Source organism: Pipra filicauda, unplaced genomic scaffold (genome assembly GCF_003945595.2).
Source record: "Pipra filicauda isolate LSUMZ 115617 unplaced genomic scaffold, ASM394559v2 scaffold50_size3627746_pilon, whole genome shotgun sequence".
Lineage (NCBI taxonomy): Eukaryota > Metazoa > Chordata > Aves > Passeriformes > Pipridae > Pipra > Pipra filicauda.
In genome coordinates, this window is record NW_024104654.1 from 156,732 (window position 1) to 167,660 (window position 10,929).

Here is a 10,929-nt window from a genome sequence, read left to right on the forward strand (position 1 = left end):
TGCTTCCATAGAAATTGTGCCCTTCCCTCTAGTTAATTCCTTCCCTCCACCCTGTTCTTTGTCTTACTGTCAAACACAATGGTCATATCAAAAGGATATTGCTAAATTGTCAATAATTTGTTCTTTGGTGCTCGCAGAGGACGTGGCCTTTTTTTTTTTGCATAAATCGTTATATGGTACAAATATTACATGTGGTGCTCTGAGTTCCTTCTACAGTTATTCAAGGCAGCAGAACATGATGTCCACTTCCTGTCTTTTTTTTGTGACCAATAATGCAAAGAAGCAAAGAAACAGAAAGCAGTCCTATAATTTGAATATGCAGATAGTTAATGATGCTGCAAATTATATATTGTTCAGATATTTTGACACCTAAGAAGTCTAACTTTTGCCTAACTTTTTTTGAACACAAGCAGGCAATTTCTGAGAGCTAGTTGATATACAAATACATGTTGTTCATATGAGTACATTAGGCTAGTCACAAGTAAATTGAGATAGAAAATACCTGTTTGGGCAAATACATTTAAATTTAAACCTTATTTGCTGATGCCTATGGGAATTATGAAAGTGAAGGGCTACAAAGACATAATGAAATGCAGGAAGTAATCGGTAGCATCAAAGCAAAACCTTCTGAAACTTTCAAATTGGTTTCAAATGCATGTCCAACTCTGCAAGTGTTTTATAACTCATTCTCAAGAGAGAATGTCAAGCTTTTGGTCTCACAGATAAGACATGACAGCCCATAACTTCTGTTTCTGAAATATTTTGCCCCTTCATTAAAAGGAAACTACTGAAGGTGGAACAGAGCACAGGAAGAGAGATAAATGGGGGGTGAAGAAAGACATCATATGGAGGAGAATCAAATCTCTTTATTTAAGTTTAGGATGTGTCACACTCCATATTTCTGGTCATTCACTGTTCAAACAGCTCAATGTCATTTTGTACTGCTGAAAACATTTTTCTTTTATTAATAAAATTAAAAGCAGAAGAAAGCAAAAGAGATAATGGAGTAGATGTCATTACTTTCATGACCCCACTTTTTTCTTACTCTCTAGTTCACTAAAGTTCAAGAACTACAGGAAAAAGAAGTTGGTCAGTAAGTATTGTTCACTTATTTTCTTTCTTGAGGAAAGTGAGATTGGGAGTTAAATTACAGAGTTTTCTGTTCCCATCTGCTCCACAACTGGAATCTCACCTAAGAAGAAATAGAAGAAAGATGAGCATCGTGCCAGTAATAGTTCAGACGGATATCAACAGAATGTTTGTTGACCATTGTGGCTTCTCCTTATTTAATACTCTGAATAAAATATCTATCTACAACACACTTCCCAAGACATGAGTGTTTCCTTTTCTGAATGTCCAATACATCACAACTCTTATGAGATATCTGTATCTCTGGAAGTGTAGGGACGCATGTGAATGTGTTTGAACACATTGGACAGTAAGACATGATCAATAATCAGAAAAAAAATTGAATATTAGAAAGGTTGTTGATGAAGTCTACATTTAACTGTAAAGATCTTAAGGTTCCTTCTGTATACCAGAGAAAGATTTCTCCAAGGGACAATTCAAAGTGGGAACCCAACTCATTATTCTGTGAGCAGTGTTCCATAGCAGCCCCGGGCAGTCACTAAGGGCCAAGTCAGAGAAGATGTGCGTCCTGTGGATTATTTTCCTTGTGGAACTCAGCTCATTCATGTGTGGGCAGGTTCTCATCCCTCTACTGCACTGAAAGGGACTATCAAAGAGCAAAAGTGATGCATAAGTTTTTCTCTGTCAGTAGAACTGAAATCTATTTATCACTTCTTCGAATATAACTTAATTTGTTAACTCAAAGCATGATCTTTAAAGGTGATTACATGTTAATTTTAGTATATAATCCACAAAACTTGGAAAATTAAATGTACTTTCAAATCTTCCTCTATACCCTGTTTTGAATGATGATTATGACTTAATTTTTAGGTCCTTTTCTAGGACTAGTTTCCTCATGTTTTGAATTATCAGTACCCACAAACCTTGTTTATACTTGCATGAAAACTAAGTTCAAATTAGTACAGTTTTCTTTCCTTTTCCATGTGAGACATGAAACTCTCAAATTTCTTTTATTAATTTTCAAACTGTTCAGATTTTGTTTTCTTTTCCCCCAGTACTGTAATACATCAGAAGGAAGCCTGCATTCAACCAGTATACAGACTGCTGTGATGGCAATGCTGACAGTGACAAATCATGAGTGGCATTCTGGCATCGTGTCTTAACCTGACAAAGTTATGTCTATTGAACTGTGAACCTGACAGCTGCCTTGGCCTGGAGAGGTGAGAAACCCCAACCTTGTAATGGAGCACTTCAGATTTTATTAGTTCTGCAGTGTTAGTTCTTGATTACGCCCATTTCTAGCTGACTGACCTAAAGAAATCACTATTTCTCTTGGTCTGCAACTGTCTCATCAGTTTGTTGGTAGCTCCTGCTTTGTTTGTTGGTCCTCCTGCACACAACAATGTCACTGAATCTGAGTGAGCAGGACTCCAGAGGAAAGGCAGTGGTGCTAATTTCTTCAGCCAGCAAAGAGGAAATGTGATTCTTGTCTCATTCTACAGTTGCGTACAAGCAAGCCCTTGAGCGTACCTGCAAGAGCCATGTAAGAAAGAGTGTTTCATTTTTCAGGTTGACAGTGTTCTATCTTCAGAGGATCCTAGGCAAAGGGCTGGCATTTCACTGTATGCCCTCAGGTCTAGATCTAAAACACATATTTAGACCAAAATGGCTTTAAAAGACAGATTTTACAGCTGTGTCCACTTACAGCAGTAATAAGGCATGAGTTGCATGTTTCTTGTAAGCTGGCTAGAACATCTAGCACATTTAATAGTGCTATTTCTTGGCTTAAGTTGAAGGTGTTTTTTTAAAGTTTGCCTCTAAAAGAAAAAACCAAATAGCTCTCTTGCCCTATAGAAATCTGGCTGACATTTCTAAGCTTTGAGCAAGCTGGACTCACTTAGCCTCATTATTGGAGTCTCCTTAATTTATGGAGTGTGACTTGGAGCATATTTAGGCTTGTGGGTCAACTTATGTCAGATAGGGAAGAATATATAGAAAGTGCTACTAAAAAGACTTTATATTCTGGTTAGCCACATTCCCTGACTAAAGAAAACCATGTTTGAGTCATAATCTGGAATCATAACATACTGAATTACTTTCATAATTTCAATTTGATGGACTAAACCTGCAGAGTGTTTTTATGATTATTACTACAAAAGATGAATAAGTAAATGTACATTGAAAGCAGAACATTTCTAAACTAAGACTTAGTGTAAAATTATGCTTAATGCTTAGCTTATCTTTAAGCGCAACTTTGCCAAGCAAATTAAGAGAGAGGAAGTTAAGGAAAACTGTTATTGAATCAGTTAGTAAAAGTTTCATATTTTAAATGGTCACATCCATAAAAATTATTGCAGTACTGACAAACTGAAAAATGAATTGGTAACTGTGATAGGCACATTTAGTGTTAGCATGATCTTGTGAAAAAATTATGAAGAACCAACTTCTTTTCATTCTGTCATAGTGAATGTTCTAGCTAGAACAAGGAAGCAATGGCCTAAATGACAGACATTCTGATAATCTCTACATAGACATTTAGCACTTACGGGATGATGAAATACTTCTGAGCAATCAACAGAGAAGCTATCTAATTCTAAGAGCTGTTTTGTTTCATTTAAAGGGCTTTTCATGTAAATATTTTCTTGGGAGCTCTGAGGTATTGTGGGGATAAACATTAATGGCAAGGACCCTTGTAGATATTGCATATACCCAAGGCAAGACTTTGGATAGCTGTGCTTGAATTACTGCTGGGCCTTTACTTCACCTCTGCAGACAGCTAAAGTGCTTGATTGGTTCCTGTAAGGTCCAAGGAGCCTCCTTCTCTGCTTTTGGCTCTGAGTATTTGCACATGGGCATGAGAGGCAGGCACATGACATTGACCAAAACCCCAGTAGGATCCAGAAACACAGGCAGGTGTTGCCACACTCCATGAGAAATAGGTGCTGTGGGTGTTCTGAGCAGAACACGTAGCAGAATTTACAACCTCCACTTCTAGGATCATTGCAGGCTTTTATCACACACAGATTGCAAAAACAACCCTGGGAGCAGAGAAACTAAGCTGTGAATTTACATGTCATCAGTGCCATAACAAGCGGTTTAGAGTCACAGCTGTCCTGGCCTGTCGCTTTCTGGTTCATAAGCACCATGGGTCTGGCTGTACAATCAGCCATAACAGGAAAATCAAGGGTATCTCTACAGAGTTTGCCTTCAGTTGGAGGTGACATTAATATAAGAGGAGAAGTAGGATCAGATTATAAATTTGCATCTAGATCTTTCACTTCCTAAGAACGTATTCTAACCAGAAGGGTGTGATACAGAGGGTAAAAGTCATCAGCTTAGGCATATTGCCTTATTATTTCTTTTTATCAAAAAAAGCTATGAAAATTAGATTCCAGCTGTTACAGTTCTGAAAAAACTCATCCATGACTCATTCAAACTACACATGACTGCGCAATCTGATTGAAAGCAAGAAGAGTAATTCTGTGAGATTTGAACTTCTCCATTCACTTCAGCAAGGTTCTACTCAGCTGTCTCTTGGTCATTTAAATTTTGGTGTGAACAACTGTTCCACTTCTCGGGCTAATAAACCAACAATAAAAAGAAGAAGGCAGTGGATACAGGGGCAGGGGGAAAGCTACAATTCCTTCCCAGTTGAATTGGATTCACATGCTTCTAAGTTGAAACACCCACTTGCAAAAAGACAGTATTAAGTCAAAGATCTGAAGAAGTATGCTGCTCTGTAACATCATTGCCTTAGTAATTTCACATCATTAATTTAATTGCTAATGTTCACATTTTCCTGGACTTGCTGCATGCTCTGATCTTACCCAGTAGAAAGTTCAGTATTGATCCTTGATCCTGCCATGACCTTCCAGTGCCAGACTGGACAACCCTCTTATTTTCTCTGTGGTTCAATTCCCTTTATGAAAAATTCTCCTGATGAAAAAAGAAGATAATATTATTTCCATGATTTCCAATCCATGTTGAGGCTAAAAGAGAAAATGGTAGCACATATAGTAATAAAATATGAAAGAAATTGCTTAGTTTAAGGATACTGAGACTAATATTGCTTTTTGATTAAGGGAGAACTTACAGCAAAAATACATAATGCAATTTTACCTCTAAGAATGTATGAATTTCTGGCTTCAAACAAGACTTAATGGATTTCTGTGAGATAAAACATCAGTAATCCCAATTAAATCTCCACAATTGCTACTGATTCTAGGTAAGCACTGTAAAATCTTAGTTGTATGAATTACATTTCTCTCAAAAGCCATTATTTTGTGAGAAACATCTCAAAGCTGTGGGTTTTTTCTAGCAGAAAAATACGTTACTAAAATCTCATTTTGAGTTAACCACATGCCTAACATATTAGAAGAGCAGTAATGCCAGTGTGTGAAGTGCTTTGTGACAAAAAAAGCCTCCAGTGCATCTCAATCATAACCAGTCTGCTACTTTTGAATGTCTTATTTTGAATTGCCAGGGGGGAGTGTGTGTGTGTGTGTGTGTGTGTGTGTGCGTGTATGATAAATACACATGACACAAGTAGATATAATGAATGTCTAAATGTGCACTTAGCCTAGAAATGTAGTGGTCAGGGGTTTTTTAGTTAGATCATTCTAGAAGTGGATTCAAGTGACTATTAGTCAGTCAGCAGCTATGTTTAGGTAAGATTAAGAGTCATATTGTCCAGAATGATAATGTTTGTACACTAATGGGAATAGAGAAATGGAATACCAAATTATATCATCTTTTCTTCTCATATTTTGTCTCTAGCATTCACTGGGATTTTGTAATAAAATTTAGCCAACAATTAATACAATAGTCTACTCCCAAAAAAGTTTATCAGGTCTTCACTAGTGAGCATTCACTGTATCAGTTGTCCTCTCTCAAGTATATAGCATGCACTTTTATATCTGTATATGAAGCGAGTGCTTTGTTTCAACTGTCATTCTTTTCGTTTATATTCACTTCTAATTTTTTCTTATTTCAGTCTTACTAAATATCTAACATGGTTATACTATGGAAATAAGTTTCCTATGGAAATATGCTAACTATACAACATATTATTTATTATTTATTTATTTTTATTTTTTTTATCAGAAATATTGTAACCAGAAGGACTAGGGCAGTGATTGTCCCTCTATACCTGGTACTAGTGAGGCTGCACCTCGAATCCTGTGTTCAGTTTTGGGCCCCTCACTACAAAACGGGTGCTGAAGCATGTCCAGAGAAGGGCAATGGAGCTGGTGAAGGGTCTGGGGTACAAGTCTTATGAGGAGCAGCTGAGGGAACTGGTGTTGTTTAGCCTGGAGAAAAGGAGGCTTGGAGGTTCACTCTCTACAATTACCTGAAAGGAGGTTGTACCAAGGGGGAGATCAGTTTCTTCTTCCAGATAACAAGTGGCAGGACAAGACAAAGTCACACCAAATCATGCCAGTGAGGTTTAGATTGGATATTAGGAAAAATTTCTTTGTTGAAAAGGGTGGTTAGGCATTGGAGCAGGCTTCTCAGGGAAATGGCGAAGTCACCATCCCTGGAAGTGTTCGAAAGATGTGTATGGCACTTTGGGACATGGTTTGCCATGAACTTGTCAGTGGTGGGTTAGTGGTTGAATTCATTGATCTCAAAGCTCTTTTCTAATCTAAACAACTCTATGATTCTATGATATAAAGTAAAATCAATTTAATCTTGTATTAAATTCAGGTAAGTCTTACCACTCTCCTTACTTTCTTTACTAAGCTTAGTTTCTACCAAATTCTCTCTCACTACTTTTTCAGCCTATTTATTGTGTGGTTTTTCGTAGTCCTTCAACATCCAGATTCCAGCTAATATCTCATAATACATTTTTTTATCAAAGTCATTTGTCATATACTACTTTAGACATGATTGTGCCATAGCAGGTATTATCCTAGTCTTCTACATCTTTTAGTATAAATTAATATGCTATTTGCAATTGAAAAAAATTATACTATCAGATCACAAAATTTGCTGGAGATTCAGACAAATATTCATATTGCAGATTGGCAATAGGTTGGCTAAATTTAGAATAACTTGGGGCCCCAAACTGAGACAAATGAAAGCAAACATTCCTCCTGTATCCAGGGTTAAAAAGTTAAGTCCAAAGAAGATTCCTGGTAATTAAGTCTCTCCAGATAGTTCCTAGATTTCACTCAGCCTGAAAACTAGGGAGGAAAGCTTTGTTGGATGTGTATAATTCTGATTTCTTCTTTCTTTGCTTTTTTCTTCTGGAAATTTAGAGTGACTGAATTCAGTCACACTCTTTCCTGTGAAGCTTCTTTTTCAGTCTCAGTGTTCGAGAACCTCTCTCGGGTACTTTGTTCAATGAATGCATTAACTGTTTTGTTTCTGCCTATCATGTGTACTGGTAGAATGGGCATCCTGGTGTGTTCACCAAGAGGGGTAGCTTGGGACATCCAGGATCAAGAATGTTTTCCCTGCACACAGATGTGCACAGCAAAGCATGGCACTGCTGTCAGACACCCAGTTTGGTGTCCCCTCCTAATTTGGAAAGTGCCATAATTTCTTCAGTGCATTTATTTTCAGTCTGTACTTCCACCAACAGCAGTGCTGTTGTCTACCTCTGCTGCCTGAGGTAGAGAGGGTCTGAATCTTCCCTGCCTGCACTGACAAGCCTTTGGAAGCCTCCTCTGCAGACCAGACAATTATTGCTCCAGTACCCCTTTACAGCATTTCAGTTTCTGTTCAGATTGTTGACACACCAATTTGGATGCTTAGAACAGGCCATGTTGTTCTCATTATGTCCCTCCAGTCACCATTCTACAAGTGTGGGGGTGTCTGTTGTAAGTTCACTTTTTTTTTTTTTTTGGGAGGTAGACAGAAAATAATAATTCAGACAGAAGATGTAATTCAGTCCTTTTTTCTACCCCAAGAGCCTCAGCCTTAGCTTCAGCCTGATGGCTGCTACTTGTGCTGAGACCATATCCTGCTCCCACCCAGGTTGTGGGTGGGCCTCTGGCAGTGACAGAGTCAAGACAAGGTGTCTGCATTTGTTCTGCAGATCTGACGGCTCTCCCACTCGCAAGAATGAATCCAGTAGTAAATAACCCTTTGCTAAAAGACAACCAGCAAAATCACTGAAGCAGAGACCAGAACACTGTACACCCTTACTTAATAAGGGCAATTTACCTCTTCTAGTTCACTGTTGTTCTCCATCTCTTGCTTGCTTGCCCACTGTCCTCTGTATGTCGTCATGTCATGTCATATCCTTTTCTCACACTGTTCCCACATCTCTTTGTATTTTTTTTTCATATGCATCTCCCTCTATATACTTCTTTTAAACAGTGTAATCATACTTAGCACCCCTCAGACAATTCGGTTCTAGCTGGAGCTCTACATGCTCCAGCTAGCCGAGCCTGGATTTCACGTGCCATCTGAGGAAAGCACAAACAATTTCTTTCCCTTTGCCTCAGTATTGACATTCACATTATAATTTTTATATTTTATGTGTGAATAATGTCCTTAGTATCAGAACTCCATTGTATAAAATATGGCACAAATATAATCAGGAAATATATAGGTCTCTATACCATATAGGTCTCCATACTGAGTTATTTAGAGATGAACTGTGTAAGAAAGGGAGTTCTACTCCTTTCATTTTACATATGAAGAGGGGATAAAGAATGGAAATATCCAGACACCTACAGAAAGAAAGCTTGCGGGACTTTCAAAAGTGACTCACAAGAAATTTGGAAATACCTGTTTTCTGAATGTGACCTACTTCTCTGCTGAAAGAGTGATCTTATTATATCTCTTATGTACCTCTTGCTCCACTTCCCTTGAGGTTAGGAAGCTCTTTGCTTTCCCTTTAGTCTTTGCCAGTAGAAAATGTCTATACTGCTATCACAACCAGCTGTAAATATTAATGGATATACAAATACATCCTCTGGAATGTTAACATTTCCCTTATTAAGATGACTTTTATTTTGCTGTGTCAACATGCAACAAGTAGATATAATTTGCAGGAACTGACGACATAGGAAAGCAATAGCATGACTATAGTAGTATTATAACTTGTCCATCCAAAAATCTAAGCTTTGTCAGAAATCCAAATGATAGAGTTGCCATTCTTTTGGAGCTGAACCCAGAGCTGAGACATAATATTCCTTAACTTTCTCACCAGTAGAGCAAACCAAAATATGATTTCAGCCTTTGAAATGCGTAGCTATGAGCCAGGTAGCCTAAACTTGTTTAGCTACTGGAAAAAATTCTTAAACTTCAGATTATAAGCACTTGAAGGATAATACAGTAATCAAAGCAGGTCAATATGGATTTTTTTAAGACCAGTCACATCACTCTAGTTTCCTCTTTCAGTGAGGTAACACGACCTAGTGGAGAGAGTAGAAATAGTGTGTATGTACATCTTCTCATTAGTAAAGCTTGTGACACAGTCCTTATATTTTCACATGCGAATTCGGAAAATATTGTTGAAGTGGTTTTATCAAGGATTTGCTTTCATAAAATGAAGACCCTGACAAATTATGAGGCCCTGCAAAAGTCTCTTCTCATTAATAATCAATATAAACTTTGAATATTGTGGTGATGAAATGGGGGGGATAGTCCCATGAAATCTGCACATGACAGAAAGCTGAGAAGTACAATATGCACTTAAGTGGTCAGAAGCAGAATTGAGAATGAACTTGATAAATTAGAGCAGTAGTCTGAAATCAATATAATGAAATTTAATAAGGCCAAGCTAAAAGTTCTCTGGGAAGAAAACAAAAATTACGTTCATAAATGCAAAATGAGGAAAAAACCAGAGTAACTGGCTAGCTGGCAACAATGAAAGCAAGGCTAAGGGGGTTCACATGAAATGAGTCAGTGTTTGAGAGGCTGTCACAAAAGAGACAATTCTTGTTCTGAAATGCCATTACATACAAGATTTATTGACAGTTAAATACTAACCCCCAAATAATTACTAATATACGATATAGTTATTACGCTCCTTGGAGCAAATGTTAGATATTCAATGACAACATTACGTCATTTCAGTATTTTGAAAACCATCATTAAAAACCTTGCAGATAATCTGAAAGGAAACTCCAAGTGATGAAAAAAAGTGATAAGTAATCTAAAAAATTTGCAGGAAAAGCTGAAGAAAATGTTCAGTCCAGAAAATAGAAGACTGAGACAGGACAGTATAATCATTTTAAGAGATTTGAGACTGTTAGAACAGTAATCAACTGGTCTCAATAGCAGTGATCAAAAAGCAAGAGGAAATAGGCCTAATTTATAACAAGAGATATTTAAATTAAACATTACAAAAACTTCTTTGATGTCAAGATATTTGAACATTTTATTTAATTTAATTCTTTAATTTAATTATCTCTGAAGATTATGGAATTCCCAGAACAGGAGATTTTTAAGAACAGGTATAGTTAGGGAAGTATCTGCCAGGAGTAGCCCAGAAACTGTATTAGACTTTGTTTCCAAGCTAGGGAATGAAGTCAAAGACCTTCTGAGGTCTCCTTCTAGCTTTTGGGTTCAGTGAAGTCCATGATTTCTCTTTGAGCTTAAAGAAACCAGAAAGTACTACCACATTGTTAGGACTTAAAGAGCACAGTTGCCTATCTCAAACATTGTCAAGACCACAGAAGGCCATAAGATAAGCCACCACAGTGGGAACTTAAGATAAGCACAGAAGGGAGGAATTTGCAACAAGAATGCATTAATTCCAGACCTGGCAGAGGTGACATCTGATTAGCATATCCTGGTTAACGTGTCTGGACAGAAATTCCCACTGTGGCAAACTTTGCGAAAGGAAGCAACAGTTCATATGCATATCATCCCAAGTTATGG